Source organism: Bombus vancouverensis, chromosome 9 (assembly GCF_051014615.1).
Source record: "Bombus vancouverensis nearcticus chromosome 9, iyBomVanc1_principal, whole genome shotgun sequence".
NCBI lineage: Eukaryota > Metazoa > Arthropoda > Insecta > Hymenoptera > Apidae > Bombus > Bombus vancouverensis.
In genome coordinates, this window is record NC_134919.1 from 18,161,455 (window position 1) to 18,178,388 (window position 16,934).

A 16,934-nucleotide genomic window follows, 5' to 3' on the forward strand; every position below is an offset into this window, starting at 1 on the left:
TTAGAACTATTGGGTTTCCCAATTAGCCAATCGGAGCCCGCGATATGCAGCCGCCTCTGCCTTTCCGCGGCTTTCTTCTGCCCTGCCCGGCCAAACATGGACACAATTTCGGGGAAAAGAACATCCCTCCGCGATTCGATCTTAACAAGGGATCATTTCCAGGATTGTTGTCTCTTCTTGCGTTGATAGATCGATGACTGTCGCCATTCCATCGATCGCGTGTCTTCTAAAGCTAAGATATATCCTTTTCATTGTCAGATCTCGTTCAACCATCAAACTACCACTTTTTTCTTTCCAATTTAATTAATTGCTTTCCTTTTTATAATTTACTTTCGTATGTACACGTTAAGTACAGACGGTATAATCTAATTGTGCAGTGAACTATTTATAGAGAACGTCGTTAGTTTTTTCCTAATCCTTTAAACTAAAAATCATTTATAAATGGGTGAATTAATTGACAGTATATTTTGAGACCTACCTCGGTTCTCCACGGTATATACCTTTCACTGTATAGAGTGTATTTCCGTAAAGCGTCGTGCAAAGGTAGTCTGAGGGTTAGCTTAAATCAACCCTGTATAACAGCTTGTAAGATATCTTTATTTTTTCATTTTTTCATGTTCTATACTTATCAGCCTATTATACCATATAACTGTAATCTAAGAATCCTATTCATCTAGATTGAAAATTCTCCTGATCCAGCTTCTGCATGTGACTGATCGACACGAGGGGGACACTCCTTGTAAACGTACTAATCGAAAGAGAGATGTGCACGATTTGGCTCGACGTCAACCTAGTGGTCGCGTTCGTATCGTAAAGCCGGTTCCGTGCTGACACATTTAACTCTTTAGTTCTTGCACACAACTTTTATCTTGCTTCAACGATCGGCATTCAGCTAGAACGTATCGCGTACTCGACAAATTTATAGCTCTAACTCTTCCAGTATATTCATAAGAACTTCTGATCTGCCTGCCAGAATATTTACGAGCCTTCGAATACGGAATAAGCTATGGAGATTTTTTCTTTCGAAGGGAAATTATGAAAACCTCTTAACCTCTTAACCTCTTAAAGGATTACATTTTTCCTCGCACGACCAAAGTTCGTTGCGCGAGATTCGAGCGCAGAATTCATGGTCTTCCAATCCGAGATCGATCGTCTTGTATAAAGTAACGAAACGTCTAGCAATGAATCGATCTTTCGCCATTCTGTCTCTACGACGCCCGATTACCAGCATATTGCAAATTGTTAACAGATTCTATTTCTTTCGACCTACATTTTCGAAGAAGCCTGCTGGCTCGAAATTCTTCGTATCGGAATGCTTAGCCGATTTTCGATGCGCGAACACGTCTTTATGATTAAAAAAAAAAAAAAAAAAAAAAGGAAAAGAAAAGAAACGAGAAAAAACAGAAAGAAGACATTCGCTGGCTGCCGGTCGGATGATCGCATAAATCCATGCCGCGACGATGGAGTCCGCGACGAGCGAGCGAGTAAGATAAAGGACGTATAAATACGTACCCGGGACGTGTTGTGATATTAATACAATCACGGATCACTCCCGGGTTGGCCGGCAGCCGTGCGCAGACACTAGATTATCTGAATCGGGGTGAACGACTTGATATAGCATAGCACTGATCGTGAGTGTCTTTTGCCGTTGCTTGCTTCTCGCTTTGTTGTCGGGATTCGGTTGTTCGAGCACACGTTGAATCAAAGGGTCGCAGGAAAAGAGATAAAGAGAAAGGGAGGAAAATAGAGGAGACGGAGACGGAGAGGTTGGGAATGGAACGCACGGAAGTATTCGAACGGCGGAAAGTTCCTTCGGGGGTTGACGCTTTTAATTTCTTCGCAGATTTTTTGCCCGACTCCGAAGATTTGTGGAGTCTTCGTCGCTCTTGGCTCGCCCCTGTCTTTTTCAAATTGAACCTCCTCTCGGTCTCGTTTTCTCTACCGAATAGCAGCTTTTGCGATTGGTTGAGACTCTGACAATGAGATGGCAAGGAGAAATTCGCCAAAAAGACAGAGGAGTAGAATAAGGTAGAACAACGCGTACAGAAATTCTACGAAATGATTCGATCGAATATTTTGACACGACGTTGAATGGAAGACAAACAAGGAAGGAATATATATTTTACGATTACATTTTTATTTTACAATTAAAGAAAGAGAAGTAGAAACGAAGAAAAGATAGCCGACAGTCTTGTGTCTCTACAAGTGGGATAAACGAGGGACGTAGCAAACGTAAGCAAGCATAAAATCGTATAAAACAGTTGCCGAAACACACGACTTAATTATCTAGGTGATGCTTTAAATTTTCTTCATCGTATGTATTTCCGTTCTTGCCTTGCAATGGTTAACCGCACCCTTACACAATCAGCCTTCATAACTTGAAATAGCCCACGTTCTCACCGTTCCTATACACCACGAACTTGAGCGACGCATAAACGCAACATAGTACAACGGTGTTAGCCACTTATCCCTCCTTCCATCGTCATTAACCTGTCAAGCTGTTAAAACTTACTATTAAAACCAGTCCACAATGTCGTTTCTGATCCGCAATAAGATTGGACAAGCTGCTATATACACGAGCGCGAGCAATTCTCCAGGCGTTCTTTACATTTTGAACATGCGATCGTTAGAACACCGATTCAGCATCGAACGTCAGTCATCCCTTAGCGAAAAGAAAGAAGCCCGCGGCCACGCTCTCGTTTTTCTGCCGGGCACTTGACCTCGCGTCAGTCAGCTTAGCGTGAACAATGCGGACGATTAACGAATCAACGGAAGAGACGTAGCCGCGGAGTGTTCTAGTGCGCTTCGTGGAGCGGAAGTGATCCCCTGGCTGGTTCTGCCCCTCCTCCACTTCCAGTTCCCTAGCATGCCATCGAGTTTTACCTCTTGCGCTGCCCAACCGCCCCTCCCCTCCCCATCCCTTCCTCTCCTTCCTGCAACGAGCAACAGTCTCCCTCCGGCAATCGGCGATCCGATGAACCGGAACCTCTCGAATTCACCGAGCCAGCCCACGAGTATCTCGCTGAAGACCGCTCCTTCGACGGCATCGACTGCCAATCATGCGTTTACTCGGACGGGTCTAATCCCTCGAGCACTCTTCTTTGGGATAGGCTACGGAAATGTTCCACCGATTGTCTGGCGCTACGCGAGCAAAGGATTCACTTTTCACGCCGACTGACATCTGCGCGTATAGACTACGCGCCTTGATGAGTGACATTTTCATCCGATAATAACAATTTTCTTATTTTCCAAACATCCTCGAATTTAGAGATTCTTTTTAACAGGTTTCGCCGTGATTCCTTTGTGACAGCGTAGATTTCAATCGATTAAAATCGAAAGAGTCCAGAGAATCCATGAAATCGAAATCCATAGAAATTTTCAATAAAGTATCGAATCGAAGAACAGAGTCGGAAAATTTAGGCACTTCTTTAGTTCCAAATTTAGGAACGGAACTACAAGTTCAGGATAGCTAATGAAATCGAAAAATGGAATTTTCTTCAAATGCGATGAAACCGGTGGAACAAAGTTTCATATGGAAACGAACAGAATCGAAGACTTTCTTAAAGTAGAATACACGTATATGTAGGTGTACTGGTTAGATATTTTATCGACAGCGGCTATTAGAACGCAACTACTTTTATAACATTAACAAATATTTTTCATTTTCATTTTCCAAATATTATTTGTTAATTGTCGGTATAAGTGGACGCGTGGTCGTAAGAGATAAATATTTCATCGTGTACCGATCTATGTACGGAAGAGCGCACAAAGAATCCGCACAAATGCAACAATTTCGAATCACGATGGTATCGATAACATCGAAACTGGGTCCGCATCCATCGCTGTTCGTTCGAAAAACACATAATAGCAAACCACTCGAGTTACACATGATTCCATAGAGCCACCAGCGCTACAGCGTATTAACTGACGTTATTGAATTGCACCGGTATTGAATAAGTGCGACGAAGCCTATCGTGTCATGATACCCGTGCTTCCGGTTCCCGACGTCCACGAAACCTCCGGATCTATCCGATCAAACGTCATTCCCGTAACACGCACACAGAGGCGTGCGCACAGGTTACAAGTTCATAACATAATACTTTAGAACTTTTATGGCGCATGTCGATGCTGCACGAGTACGTTCGATTAATTTCTCATATATATGAATATGTATGTACTACAAGAATCGTCCCTCTGCCAATTGAACGTGTATCAAATTTTCCAAAAATATATGTGATTCGTTACCGTTAACAGAATATTTCCGAATTAATAGAAGAATTTGTGGAAAAATGTGCAATATTGCGACGATACTAGATACCGAACAGGACAGAACATTACACCATAATATTAAATTGCAACCTAACTCCAATTTAGTATTAGGCGGATACAGTGTATACTGAATCGAGTCTTCGACGATCAAAGCATTCTTTGAACGAGATTTTACGAGTATCTTCGCATCATCGCATCATCGCATCATCGTCATTGCGCGAAACTATGGCGAGTGTTCCCGACAAAGCAGCGACGACGAAAAAACGACGGATCGGTCTGTTCGATGGCTGTTTTGACAGGAATACGGAGTTTTTTCGCGAGTTCGATCCGCTCGTTACGACGACCGAGTAGCCGAGATCATCATCCGTGACCAACACCTGGAGGAATGGCTCCTCTTCAAGGACGCCGAACAACAGATATCTGCTCGGTCATCATCCAGTCGTCAACGATCCTTTCATTCACCTTGTCGATGTCTTTTTTTCTATTTCGACGCGCGCCGGTGTTCCTTCATTGATCCAAAACCTATTATGCAGATATACGATACTTTTCGATTCTAATCAAAATTCGATAAATCATCGACCGTAACCCGACCGAAAAGCGAAAAGCGAAAGGAAATCGCCCGGCGTACAATATGCTTGAGATATTGAAAGCAGTTATGATATCGGTTTCGATTCTTGAAACGGTTGTGCATCATCTTTACTCCGAACGTGTAATCGTTGTATGAGAAATTGAAACTTCCCACTATTAATTTCTTTCGATTGTAGTTCTTACAGCCACATGTTCTCGTATCTCGTATCATTCTAAAATAGTTACCTTTCCCTGTCTAAATATGCATATTGGCTTTTGGAAGAAATAATTCCACGATCTTATGTTGTCAGTTTTCAACCAAGTACGTTAAATTATATAACAAAGAAGTTAAGATTACGAAAGAAAAGTTGGCAGAAGAAAAATTCCAATTGTCCAAGAAATGATAAAATTCGATTTTCTCTATGATCGCTATGGTCTATTAGCACAGACCACGAAATAACGGTGTATGTATGTATGTACGTCAGCTTGTTTTCGCTTAAAATTATTCCTGTTGTGTTACACAGACAGCTGACGCAATTGGAAAACGAAGTCGGCTAAGCTCGTTCCTTGTCGAAAGCTAAAAGTAGAAGACCGATAAGAAGCAGTCCTTAATTGATTACCAGGGAAACTTTACAAATGACCTACTCCGCTTCTAGCTACGAACGCGTTCACATATATGTATCGTTATATTAAAATGTCTATCGAAACGATAAATTATGTGCGCAAATTATGTGTGAAAATAAAACTAATCCCTATGTGGTTTTTAGACGATTCGTCTCGTTTGATGTTACAAACTCATTGTCATACATTCCGATCCGCCTGATTATTATGTACGTAGTTTTTCTTTTGTAAATAATTGAATAGAATTTACATATCTAATTTAGGGCTCATCTCTTTACTTGGAACTGTTTCACACGGATAATTTCTAATTTCTAATTAAATATTTGATATTTGATATTTTAAAACTCACAAACGACACATAAATAATACATTGTAAATACATAAATAAGAAAATAAGTAACTTTTCTACCTATTTACATTTACATCGACTGCAAGCAGACGAGTAAAAAGTGAAAGGAACGTGGCAAAAAGTACGATTTGCCACACGAAGAGAACAGATCACATTTCCACTAATAATTCGAACGTGAAGTTGATCAGGTCAACTTTCCTTTTCTCTGGCACGCACGGATGAAGAACACGGACTCGCGTGTTTTCGACCCTGCTGCTATCGATACATCTGCCATTTGTCACGTCAAATTACATTCGTCGGCCGGCCGATTTATGAGATACACGACGGACACGTCGCATCGGCCAAACGGATGACCACGATTTAACGCCGATCCTATCGTTAAACACGAAGAGTTCCGTGGTACCTGCGCCCCTCGTGCTTCGACTTGTACGAACTGTTCCTGCGGCTGCGACTGCCCGGATCTTCCGGATTTACGTATTAAAATCACCGCGATATTCCTGTCCGAATCACCTTCCCCTTCACTTTCCAACTATATTATACTTTCTATCGAATCTCTTCTTGATACAGTATGCCTGCCTAAGATTATCTATCGTCTATTCATTTATTTTTATTTAAAACGACAAAACTACTTCCTACTGATTCACAGGCAAAAAAGTTGATAAGTGAACATTTCAAATTTCGCTCGTTCGCTTCGGGATAAAAATGTTCAAGTGACACTAAATGAGAACCGCTAAGGTCACACTGGTCTGCGTGTATTTCGACTGAATGAAATTCTATTTTCATGACGAACACATCCCGGTAAAGACGCGAGCATCGCGTACAGTAGAACGTTAGATGCATCGTGGCTTATCGGACGAGTGAAAAATGAAAAATCAGATTTGGACATCAATAACACCTGCATATACTTCTTCCCTTTAGTATGAAAAATAGACAAATAACGAATTCTAGAAGACACTATAGATAAATACTCCAGTAAATAATACTAATTACAAATACTAATAATACTAATTTGCCACAAATTTCTTGTACTCGTGTCCATAACAAAGAATGATATTTTTTTCGCTTTAAAATTCTTATACAGATTCACTAATCGCATTTTATAAGTACATTCTCGTCGCAGGACTTAATTACGAAAGGAGGTTCGCTTTTTCCTCCTTTTTTTTTTCCTAGACTTGGGCGATGGATCGTGCGAAGTAGAATGTTGCGCGTTCTCATCGATTCGAGAAATGTGTAGTAGGTAAAAGAAGAGACAACGTAATCGATACGTTTCGAACGTTTTTACAAGGTTCCAAGTTATTGGATGGTTTGAAATATGACCGAGTCATCGTGCAATCTGCTAGTCAAGTTTGCCTTTTTCGCTACCTGTTATAGCTGTAGCAAGGCACGGTATAAGTGAATGAAAGTCATAAACAGAGAGAATACCAGATTTTTGTCAAGTCGGTCTACACAATTAGGAAAAAACCCAAGAACCTAATACAATTTCAAAAATGTACCTATCGATTCGTATGATTCTTATTTTTGTTCAAAATTTTCATTTTAAAACAATATCACGATCGTAGGTACCTGTTTGTTACGTTCGTCGCAACGTGTCGAGTTAACAGAATGGAGGAGTGTTAATCCACATTTCAAAACTACTTCTAAATCTGTATCAAAACTTTATCGCGGAATAAAGTTATTAAGTATCGATCCAGATTCCAGAGCTTCATGCAGAAATTACTATGTAAACGAGCAACCAACAGTTTCTTGGACTCCATCTCAGACATCCAGAAACTAAATGAACTCTAACGATACGGATAAATAAAAGTAAAGCGGCAATCCCAAAAAATGGTAGCTTCTAAAATTAATTCCCGGCTTTCTTTCAAATTGTCGAATAGAAGAGGAAAGCAAGGCCGTCGTAGTCCCATCGATAATGGTCAGCCGGTTAATTTGCATGGTTGGATGGCTGCTCGTGTACGCGATGGAACAAAGCTATAATTATTAGTGCGCGTCGTCTGTGCACTTACCGTGGTTATTTATTAAGGGGCACGGCCGGCGCGCGTCCCATGGCTGCGACGCTTATGACACACACCTCTCGTGCATTCTCACCGAGATTATGAACTGCCGGCGAAGATGAAATTCCTTTGTTCTAATCCGCATTCGCGCTGCCGGTTAATTTGTCTGGGGCAGCTGCGTATATATAGACTGAACCGAGACCGAACCGCGAGTTCATCGTTTACCCGGCATACTACGATTACGGCGGACAGACCGATTCATTGAAAAATCGATGACGACTATCGCCGACGAGAACATTGAATTTTCAGCGTAATATTTTCGAAAATGCCCGCGAGACTCGAGTACCTTGCCTCGAGTTACTTGTCATTTCGAGGTACGATAATTGCAGTTGAATAACGAGGTGAAGAGCTCTTTAATATTACCAATTTACATGCAGAGTCGAATATGTCGTGGGTCTTGTTCGATATACCGGCATACAGTGATCTCAATGATTTTTCAATTTGTTGTCGGGGCTTGGATTTACAACAACTTTCTCCTTACATATAAGCGGCCGAAGGCCCTAGTTTCCGAGATATTCGCAAAAAGTATCGATACAGCGAATTCTGCTTATAGTTGCGCGCCCGTGGCAGAGTACGTGTCAGTATTAGCCGTTAACCGCTTTGCGAGATACAATGAACCAACCCAAAGCTAACTCGTCCCTTTAGCTAATGGTATATACGAGGTGTTCACCGACAACTGTCCACCGACCGACCGATCAACGACAGTCCAACGTAGTAACACTATGTAACTAATAACCGAAGAATTGACAATCGCACGCCTCCTAGGCGAACATTTTACAAAGAAAGAATGTTTTAAGAAACGCAGAAAGATCTCAACTTCCTATGTTTACAATTTGAAACGTTAGACGTATAAGCGGATCGCTCACGAGCATATAATATAATCACGGCCGTAGATAAACCGCCGTAAACCGTAAGCCAGCCGGCAACCGATATTAACGTTATTAACGCATATACTGCTGTATCGGTACCGATAGTAGATGTTTCGCGATGATTATCTCCGATAGATAGGACGGTTTACTGCTTATATATAAGGAGAAAATTGTTCAACACATACGTATGCGCGAACAACTTGTTCTTTAAAAAATCATTGAAATCGATCTTTCTTAGTATATCAAATACCAGCCGAGTATAGAATTGAAGAATTTGTTTTGACAAATGTTGAATTTTTTAAGATTCTTTCTATGCATCTAATTAATTGAAAAAAGGTGTGTACCGAGCTAAGGAATCTGAATTTTTGGTATTCACAAAATTGAATATAAAAAATCTTGTACACGTAGAGTGGCCCGTCTCACCAACTTTGTCCATCTGAAATATCTTCGTTATTTCAAATAAAATGTGAAAATATTACTGGTAAAAGTCGTAGTCGTTCGAAGAAATACACGATATGCACGTACAGAGAATTAATTTTAATAGAGAAAATGTTGATTTTCAGTTAAGTAAATTACGCGCAATCGCGAATCCTGAATATTAAACTTACTTAACATTTATCGTGGGACAGCATAAAGAAATCGCTGAAATCGTATTAGAATTACTTTCCAACTGTCATACAAGATATTCTCGCGTGTTACATGCAATAACGAAGGTATTTCAAATGGACAAAATCGGTGGGATAGGCTAGATATAAAAAAAAATGTTTGCATTAAAAATCTGGTGGGCCGAACGTGAGATTTGGAAATGTTGAATATTGGAAATTGATAGAGTTAGATGTTAGATATTGATCCAATTGATCCATTGATATTAGACAAGATCTTGTATTTCGAAAATTTGTTGTCTCAGAAACTGAAAACTAACGGGAGCTAATTTGGTAAGAAATTTACGTTAAAAATGTGTACGACTAACGCCGAAAATGGTAAAAAGAGGACGATGAAAATAATATTCGCGCATATTCTATTCTTGCTTATTTTGAATGCACGATCGTTTCAACGACGCAACGGCGCGACGCTCGTATCATTCGTATATATTATAGAACCGTGCATCGCCTATAGCAAATGATTGATAGACCACAACTGCAAGCATCAAGTACATGAAATACCAAGCAAGTTCTCCTCGCATCTCTCATGAAAATGAAAGGACAGAAAACACAACGGCACTCTATTCTTACACCCCATTGCCCAATTAATAATTTTTAATTGTAATTTATGAAATTATTGAAAAATTAACCTGCCGTTCATCCGTTTCAAATAGCCTATACTGTGGATAGTTCTCGTATTCATAGAGAAATGAATCGTAAAGTATAATTCGTATCACAAACGAAAGCATAAACAGTCACTTCACACTGTTCCACGATTGAACTATCGGACTTTGAATTATTCTATACCAAATATCAAGAAACGAAATATTCAGTCGCGCACCTTTTTCACGAAATCTTGTTACGGAACAACTGTTACCAACCGCCATCTGTCGGCAAGGCAACGGACTACTTGCGCGTTTTTACGTGCCTCTCGCAAAAAAGGCGGGTTTCACGGGATTCAGTGTTCGTCGCCTGACAGCTATTTTATCCTAAAATTGTCGAACGATTTGTCATTGATACACAGGTAAACTTATATCGTAATACGCTACTAAGTATTTCGATTAGTTGAAATATTTCGAAAATTAAATTCCATATTAGTATGGAAAAGAAGCATATGGCATAGTTGCATTCCTTCGAGCATACATATATGAATAGTTGGTGCACTTTAACCTGTATCCCATTATCAATCAACGCTAACATCCAAGGATAAGTATACGTACGACGTTTCTTCAACGAAAGCATATCTTAAAAGCATAAATGTACTTGATAAAATGTACTTGCTACCGTATCTTCTTAGAGAATTTGAATCAGAATGCTTATACGCTGTTTACACTGCTTATGCATCCTTTGTCTTTTCGACTTTTCGATAATCAAACTATGTCGTGAAAGTAAAAAAGAGTGTTAGGTTAGGTAAAATAGTAAAATTGTTGCTTGTTATCCTATTTGCTATTGTTATTTCATGCTATTTTATCATTTATCAAATATACGTATGTGACGATATTAGTCGTCCAAATCATGCAAATATGAAAACGGTATAATATATTTAATATATACATATAGTATACTCGTTATTTAATATAGTACAGTATGTATCTTACGAAACAAAGCATTGTTACATTTTTTCTAAGAAAATTTTTTCAGCCTGTCAGAATCTTTATATCATGCATATTTTTGTGTGTTTTAAAACTATCATCCGCTTATTATAACCGTTATAAAATGCTGTGAAAAACGAACGTAATCTTTTTAATATTCGATGAAACAACATAACGTCAACACATTCGATAAACATGTTAAAAGATGGTAGTATATTTTCATGAATGTATCCGCTGTTGTAGAAACGAGATGCATCGAGGCAAAGTTCAAAGTGAGATTCCTCGACGACAGGGGTAACGAGTGTCCAGCAATCTTCTAAAGAGAAGTCTTCCTGGAGTCCTTTTCCGTACTGTCGTGGAACCAAGTCCCAGGAGGAGCCAGAACACCGTAGGTAGACCAGATTTATGTGCAAAACTCGAACCGTCGCGTCCCCCTTCGTTCGAGCTGACGGGGATGCAAGAAACGATCCCGGAGGATTCCAGGATAAACTTGCTTCTAACGATCGACGGATCTGCATGGACGACAACCTGGAGATTTGCTGTTTGAAATTTTCGTCACCCTCAAAGAGATTGCCAGTTCATCGATGCGGTGAATCACGTAGATATCAAACAATTATATCGCTTTTTACGCGTGCTTTAGCCAAAATTTAATGAAACTATTTTGCATATTCTATAGATTATTGCGTGTGTGTTTCGCGCATTTTCGCACTTTGCGATTTCCTGGACATACGAATCTAGCCGCAAGAAACTCGAATCTAATGAAAAAACATAAATGTAAGCGTCTCGTGGGATAAAAGTTTCTCACGCGTCACTGAAAACGCATCTGTCAACTATAAAAGGGAGATTTAGTCATTTTTGTTTCGCGTTTTTCTGGCAAAGTTACGGCCACCTGTTTTCAAACATTAAATATTCCGCGCAACAGTGTTACATTCTGTAATATTCAACTCGTATAGCTACTCTGGATGCGCCTTCAGTTTTGTTTCAATCTTTTCTGCTTCCATTTACATGACTTTCTCTCTTTATGCCTCTTAGATGATATCGCTGTTGCTTTTCTTATGTCCAGATACATGACTGGAACTTACAAAAGGAGTAGGTATTTTGGCCACGGTGTCCGGTTTAAATATTAAAATTTAAGAGTGGGAACTTTGTAACTACATACATATGTACGTCCATCCAGTGCTATTTAATATTCCGCTCGGTAGCTTCCATCGGTTTTAAGAACTTTTCGTTATAAATTCTTACCTTCGCTTTGTCCAAATAAATTAACCCCGAAAGACTATCATGGGTGAAATTTCACCCCATTCCGTTTCATTATTATCGTCGCCATGTTATTTGTAACCGCTGGAAATAACAACTTTTCTACGTCTCGTTTAATATCGAGCAATATTATGATAGCACCGGTACTGCTGTATACATTATTTACTTCTATAGGTAATATCATAGAAGGGAAACTGTACTGGAGTAAAATTTCACGCATGATAGCGTGAACCTGATTTTCTTTGGCGATAGCTTCCAAGGATTAATGTTTCTACTGTTTGAAAGATCGAATAGCGCTCGTCTAACGCCAAGACTATTTCGTTTTCCTCCGACACGCCGTTTATTCATGCATGTATCGAACGATTCGACTCTTGAACGAACCGACAATCCGTAAATACAGACGCATGAAAATCCAACATGAGCCTTAACGATCCAGTAGACCCGATTGGTGGTTACTTGCTCGTCTAGTCACCTAATTGTAATTTCCAAGGGGCGCGCGATGCATTAGAACATGATCACGTATGTATGTGACACGTCAGCCGGTTGCGACGATGTTCCGTGTCCTGCGTGGGAACCGTCCAGGTCACGCGTCTAAGATCCGCGCGCGGAATCGCCAAGTGGCCGAGTAGCAGACGTCGCGTACTCGCCCGCTGGAAAACGACCAGCCGGGCCCTCTCCGCTTTCGATATCTATGCTTTCCAGTGCACTCGAATTGTCACGTTTGCGCTTTAAAGAACCAAGCTATTTATTTCCATAGCCTCTACGCGTTCGCCGCGATTCACCGAGTTAACGTAGCAACGAATACGGAACCGCGTTTCTATCTTATAATACAACAGGAGGCTGACGCATCCGAAACGACGTTTCGTACACAGGTTGAATTTACCGAATCGATATCCATAGATTTTTCTTTGATAGGTCATCATTATTATCATTATCATTGTATTTATTTATACAGATAATGAATCATCGCTGTTATGTTGATTATATCGGTCAAGTTTGAAATTTCACATTCGAAGATGCACGCCCGAGACAGCTATTGCAAACATACAAGATACTTTCAGAGATTATAAAAGTATATGAACAGTCATCTATCTATTATAGCGATAAACTTCAATTCGATAGTGTTTAGTAAGTATGATGTGTATGATATATGTATATACACATATATATCGAGATTTCACCTCGTATTCGTCACCTCGTCAACAGTGTTATCCGACACATAGTTCGTATAGACGAGATAGAGCTGTTACATCGAGGCTTTTGATCTCAACTACAAGGTGTAACTAATTGTTCGATAACAAACTGCGACGTTAGATCTTAAGAGCAAACTGTGACTTGACTTCAACCGAAGTGTAACTAGTGTCAAATGTAATCAACTGAACTTCCAAACTATGTACCAAAGAAATGTAAACTCGATTCCCTGTTTTCACAAAGTTACGAGGTTGAATTCAGAAGTCAAAGGATCCTATTCTTCGGCTAGGAATAGAAAGATCCTGTTCAAAAAAATCTTCTGTCAAAAAAAAAAAAAAAAAACCGTTCTTTTTCGTTCGGACAGTTCAGCTTTATTCGTTTCTTTGAAAAGATCAACTAGAACGTACGAAGGAACAAATATAGACAGGACGTTTGAAAAAGTAATATGAATTTTAATATTTCAAGACTTGGTCAAAGTAGATGATATTCCATGGCTTTTTCACCCAAATAACCGATATTTTTAGAAGCTTGCAACAGATCGAACTTTAATTTGAATCGCAAAATTCTTTCAACGCGTTGTGTGAGTCTTCATTCGCCTTTTTCCTCTTTTCTTCTTTTCAAGAATCAGATACTAATTTAAATTTTCGGTCAATTCGTATAGATAAAAATGCAAGTTTTGCCACATGAATGACAGGAATACTGATTTTCGATAAGAAATACGAGGCAAATGTTGTTCGGACGTAGTTGAGACACATTTGGGCCTGACGTTTTCGATTTTCGACTCATTCAAAGTCAACGGGGGCGACACTCAAATATCAGGAAACTGCTAGGTGAATGAATAAGAGAAAGGAACAACAGTATTCACAGAGGCTACGTTACTCTTTGTTTTACGATCAACGAAAATAGAGAGTTCTTATCGTATCCTTCTAAATATTATGACAAATTATATGTAATAATATATTTCAGACATCTCATATATCTTTGCGTATTATTGATATTTTCCACGCGCGCGTAAACACTCGCAGTCTAATCATCGATACTCGTTTATCATTCAACTTTCCACGTATTCCTACATATTTTATTTTCTGCCTTTCTCCCCAAGATATCTGTACGTACGTACTTTTTAAACTCAAAGTGTTAAACGAGACTCCACTGTTCGCAGCATGCAGTTTACAGTATGCTCGGGCATACGATACGACGAGTTCATTCAAAGATTCGAACGTTTCCGAAAGCGTGCGCGTTCGAGGATAAAAAAGAAATTCGGCACATTCATTCAGCATCGATCATACATACGGATCGGAACACGTGAATCATATTCATATCTGATTCGAATAACAATGGCGGTGAAGGATCGCGAGTATTGTTATGCGGCAACATGACGGGCCGGTGGCATTCCGTCATGCTCGCGTTTCCCAGATCGAAATAATGCTATGCGGACATTATAATCGTAAATATGGGGCCTCCAGCCCCGTTAGGAATCTGCCTGGCACCCACCTATTTCAAAAGAGAATCATAATTTATTATTACATCGGCTCCGAGCTGAATAATAATCGGCCGCGAGCAACTCTTCCGAGAACCAGGTCGAGTTTCGATCGATCTTTGAATACTTACGCGAGCCTCGATCCTCATCCGCGCGCTTCCTTTACTTTTTCTCCTGTTTCCTTTTACTTACTCGCCATTCCAATCGATCGTAGAATTTTCTATGAAAAGTAACATCTTTCCTCCCTTTGTAATACTTGAAACTCGACCTATTGAAATGAACTTTGAGTCAGTAGGTGTAGTTAAATTCATTTCTACCGCTTGAATCTACGATACTTGTATGTATACTTTGAACGTGAACTGTCGTTATGTGTGTATATATAAATATATATATATATATATATATATATATTTGTGTGTGTGTATATAAATATATATATAAATATATATATATATATATATATATTTATATATACACACACACAATCTGTCTGTCCACCGATGCATACAGATAGAGCTTCACTATGATTTATATTTCATACGTTTTTCTGATAATTACATATTGTTAATTACGAAATAATTACATACCGTTGCTGTTCGGTAACATGCCAGTCCATGTATCGTTTTCCAATATCGCAAACACGTACCGCTGCACGATGTGCTCGAATCGATTCATATTATTAATCCATAAAGGAATATCTATGAATATAAGGTCTACACGAATGAACGAAACGTCTGTTCACGAAATGAGGTACTTGTTATTTTATCATTTTAGTTGAGAATGAACACGATTTAGAACTGGATTTCTATCAAAATTGCCAACACGATTATTACGTAGCGTTGAACAGTCATTTTCTGAAACATAAACTTAAACTTGTGCGTCGAGACAAACTCCTACACATTTTGGTGGTTACTCGTAGTTGAATATCTCTTAATTAAAGCGTTCAACGCAGAAATAATCACGAGCATGATTTTTTCCGATTTTTCCGAGCAACGATTGCAACGAACTGATCCAAGTAGTTAATCGAATTTTTCCCAGGCAACCGTCCACTCTCCTATTCCGAACGTGGAACTTATGGTAGTTATAGGAGCGTCCGATAAATCGAAGAAACCAGCCATGGAATACCAATCGAACCAATGGCCTCCAGTGGACGTGGCGCGACATTGAAAGGAATGTAAATGCGTTATGAACGTCGGCCCAGTTCCACACGGTGTCACAGATCGTCTGCGGCTTACAGATTGCCCCATAAACGGAGCTCGGTTCGAAAACGCACGACTCGAGCCATGCACGATGTACGTGATACGCGGCATTCGAGAATTTTGTCAGGAGAGACCGTTTGGGAACACGCTGGATCGACGAAATTTTTATCACCGACTAGCGATGGGCGCACCCATTCGCTCAGTTCCTTGGCAATTTCTCAAGAAATTTATGTTATTCGATCTTTCTAAAAAACAATCTGAATGTTGAGTGGTCTGGAAAATTAGCGACAAACTATCTTTATCGTACGATAATTCTGAAGAATAGTCCGAAATATTGACTTATATGGAAAACTCGGGGAGATTTTTTAAACATTTTTTATCGTAAGAAGCGTAGGAAAAGCAGTAATTTTTGATCATCGAAGCACTGATTTGTTGAAAAAATCCATAGTGATTGAAAATCTTTGTTCAATATATATATATATATATCGATAATATATGGAATTCAGGGATTTCAGAAGGTTTGGTAGAGAGCGTGCAAAGAAACTCGAAAATTTTCAAGTCCATCGCTAGCAATACCAGCTTGTGCATTCGTAGCACGTAGCATCTTTCTGAATATCACACGAAATGTGCTGTTTAACACGAACCGATTTCGCAACCACGGAATTCGTGCGTAGCTATTTCGGTTCCGACACGTAAACGTTCCTGTGGTTTCTGAATTTTATACGGAATTACCATTATACCTGTATATCGTTATTATCGTTATTATCGTTATTATCGTTATTATTATCGAATCTAAACAGACGAAACAGATAAATTCCGAAAAAATCTTAATGATTCGATTCCCTTTG

General features: G+C 39.5%; 1 long non-coding RNA gene across 1 annotated transcript; it reads right to left on the bottom strand.

The window, feature by feature from the left end:
• Positions 1 to 13,854: 13,854 nt before the first annotated feature.
• LOC143303171 (uncharacterized) lies at positions 13,855 to 16,534 on the bottom strand. The gene is made up of 3 exons (XR_013059227.1): positions 15,475 to 16,534; positions 15,019 to 15,155; positions 13,855 to 14,901 (listed from the first exon to the last, which is right to left on the bottom strand). It is a non-coding gene; the product is annotated as an uncharacterized LOC143303171 (long non-coding RNA).
• Between the last annotated feature and the right edge of the window lie 400 nt (positions 16,535 to 16,934).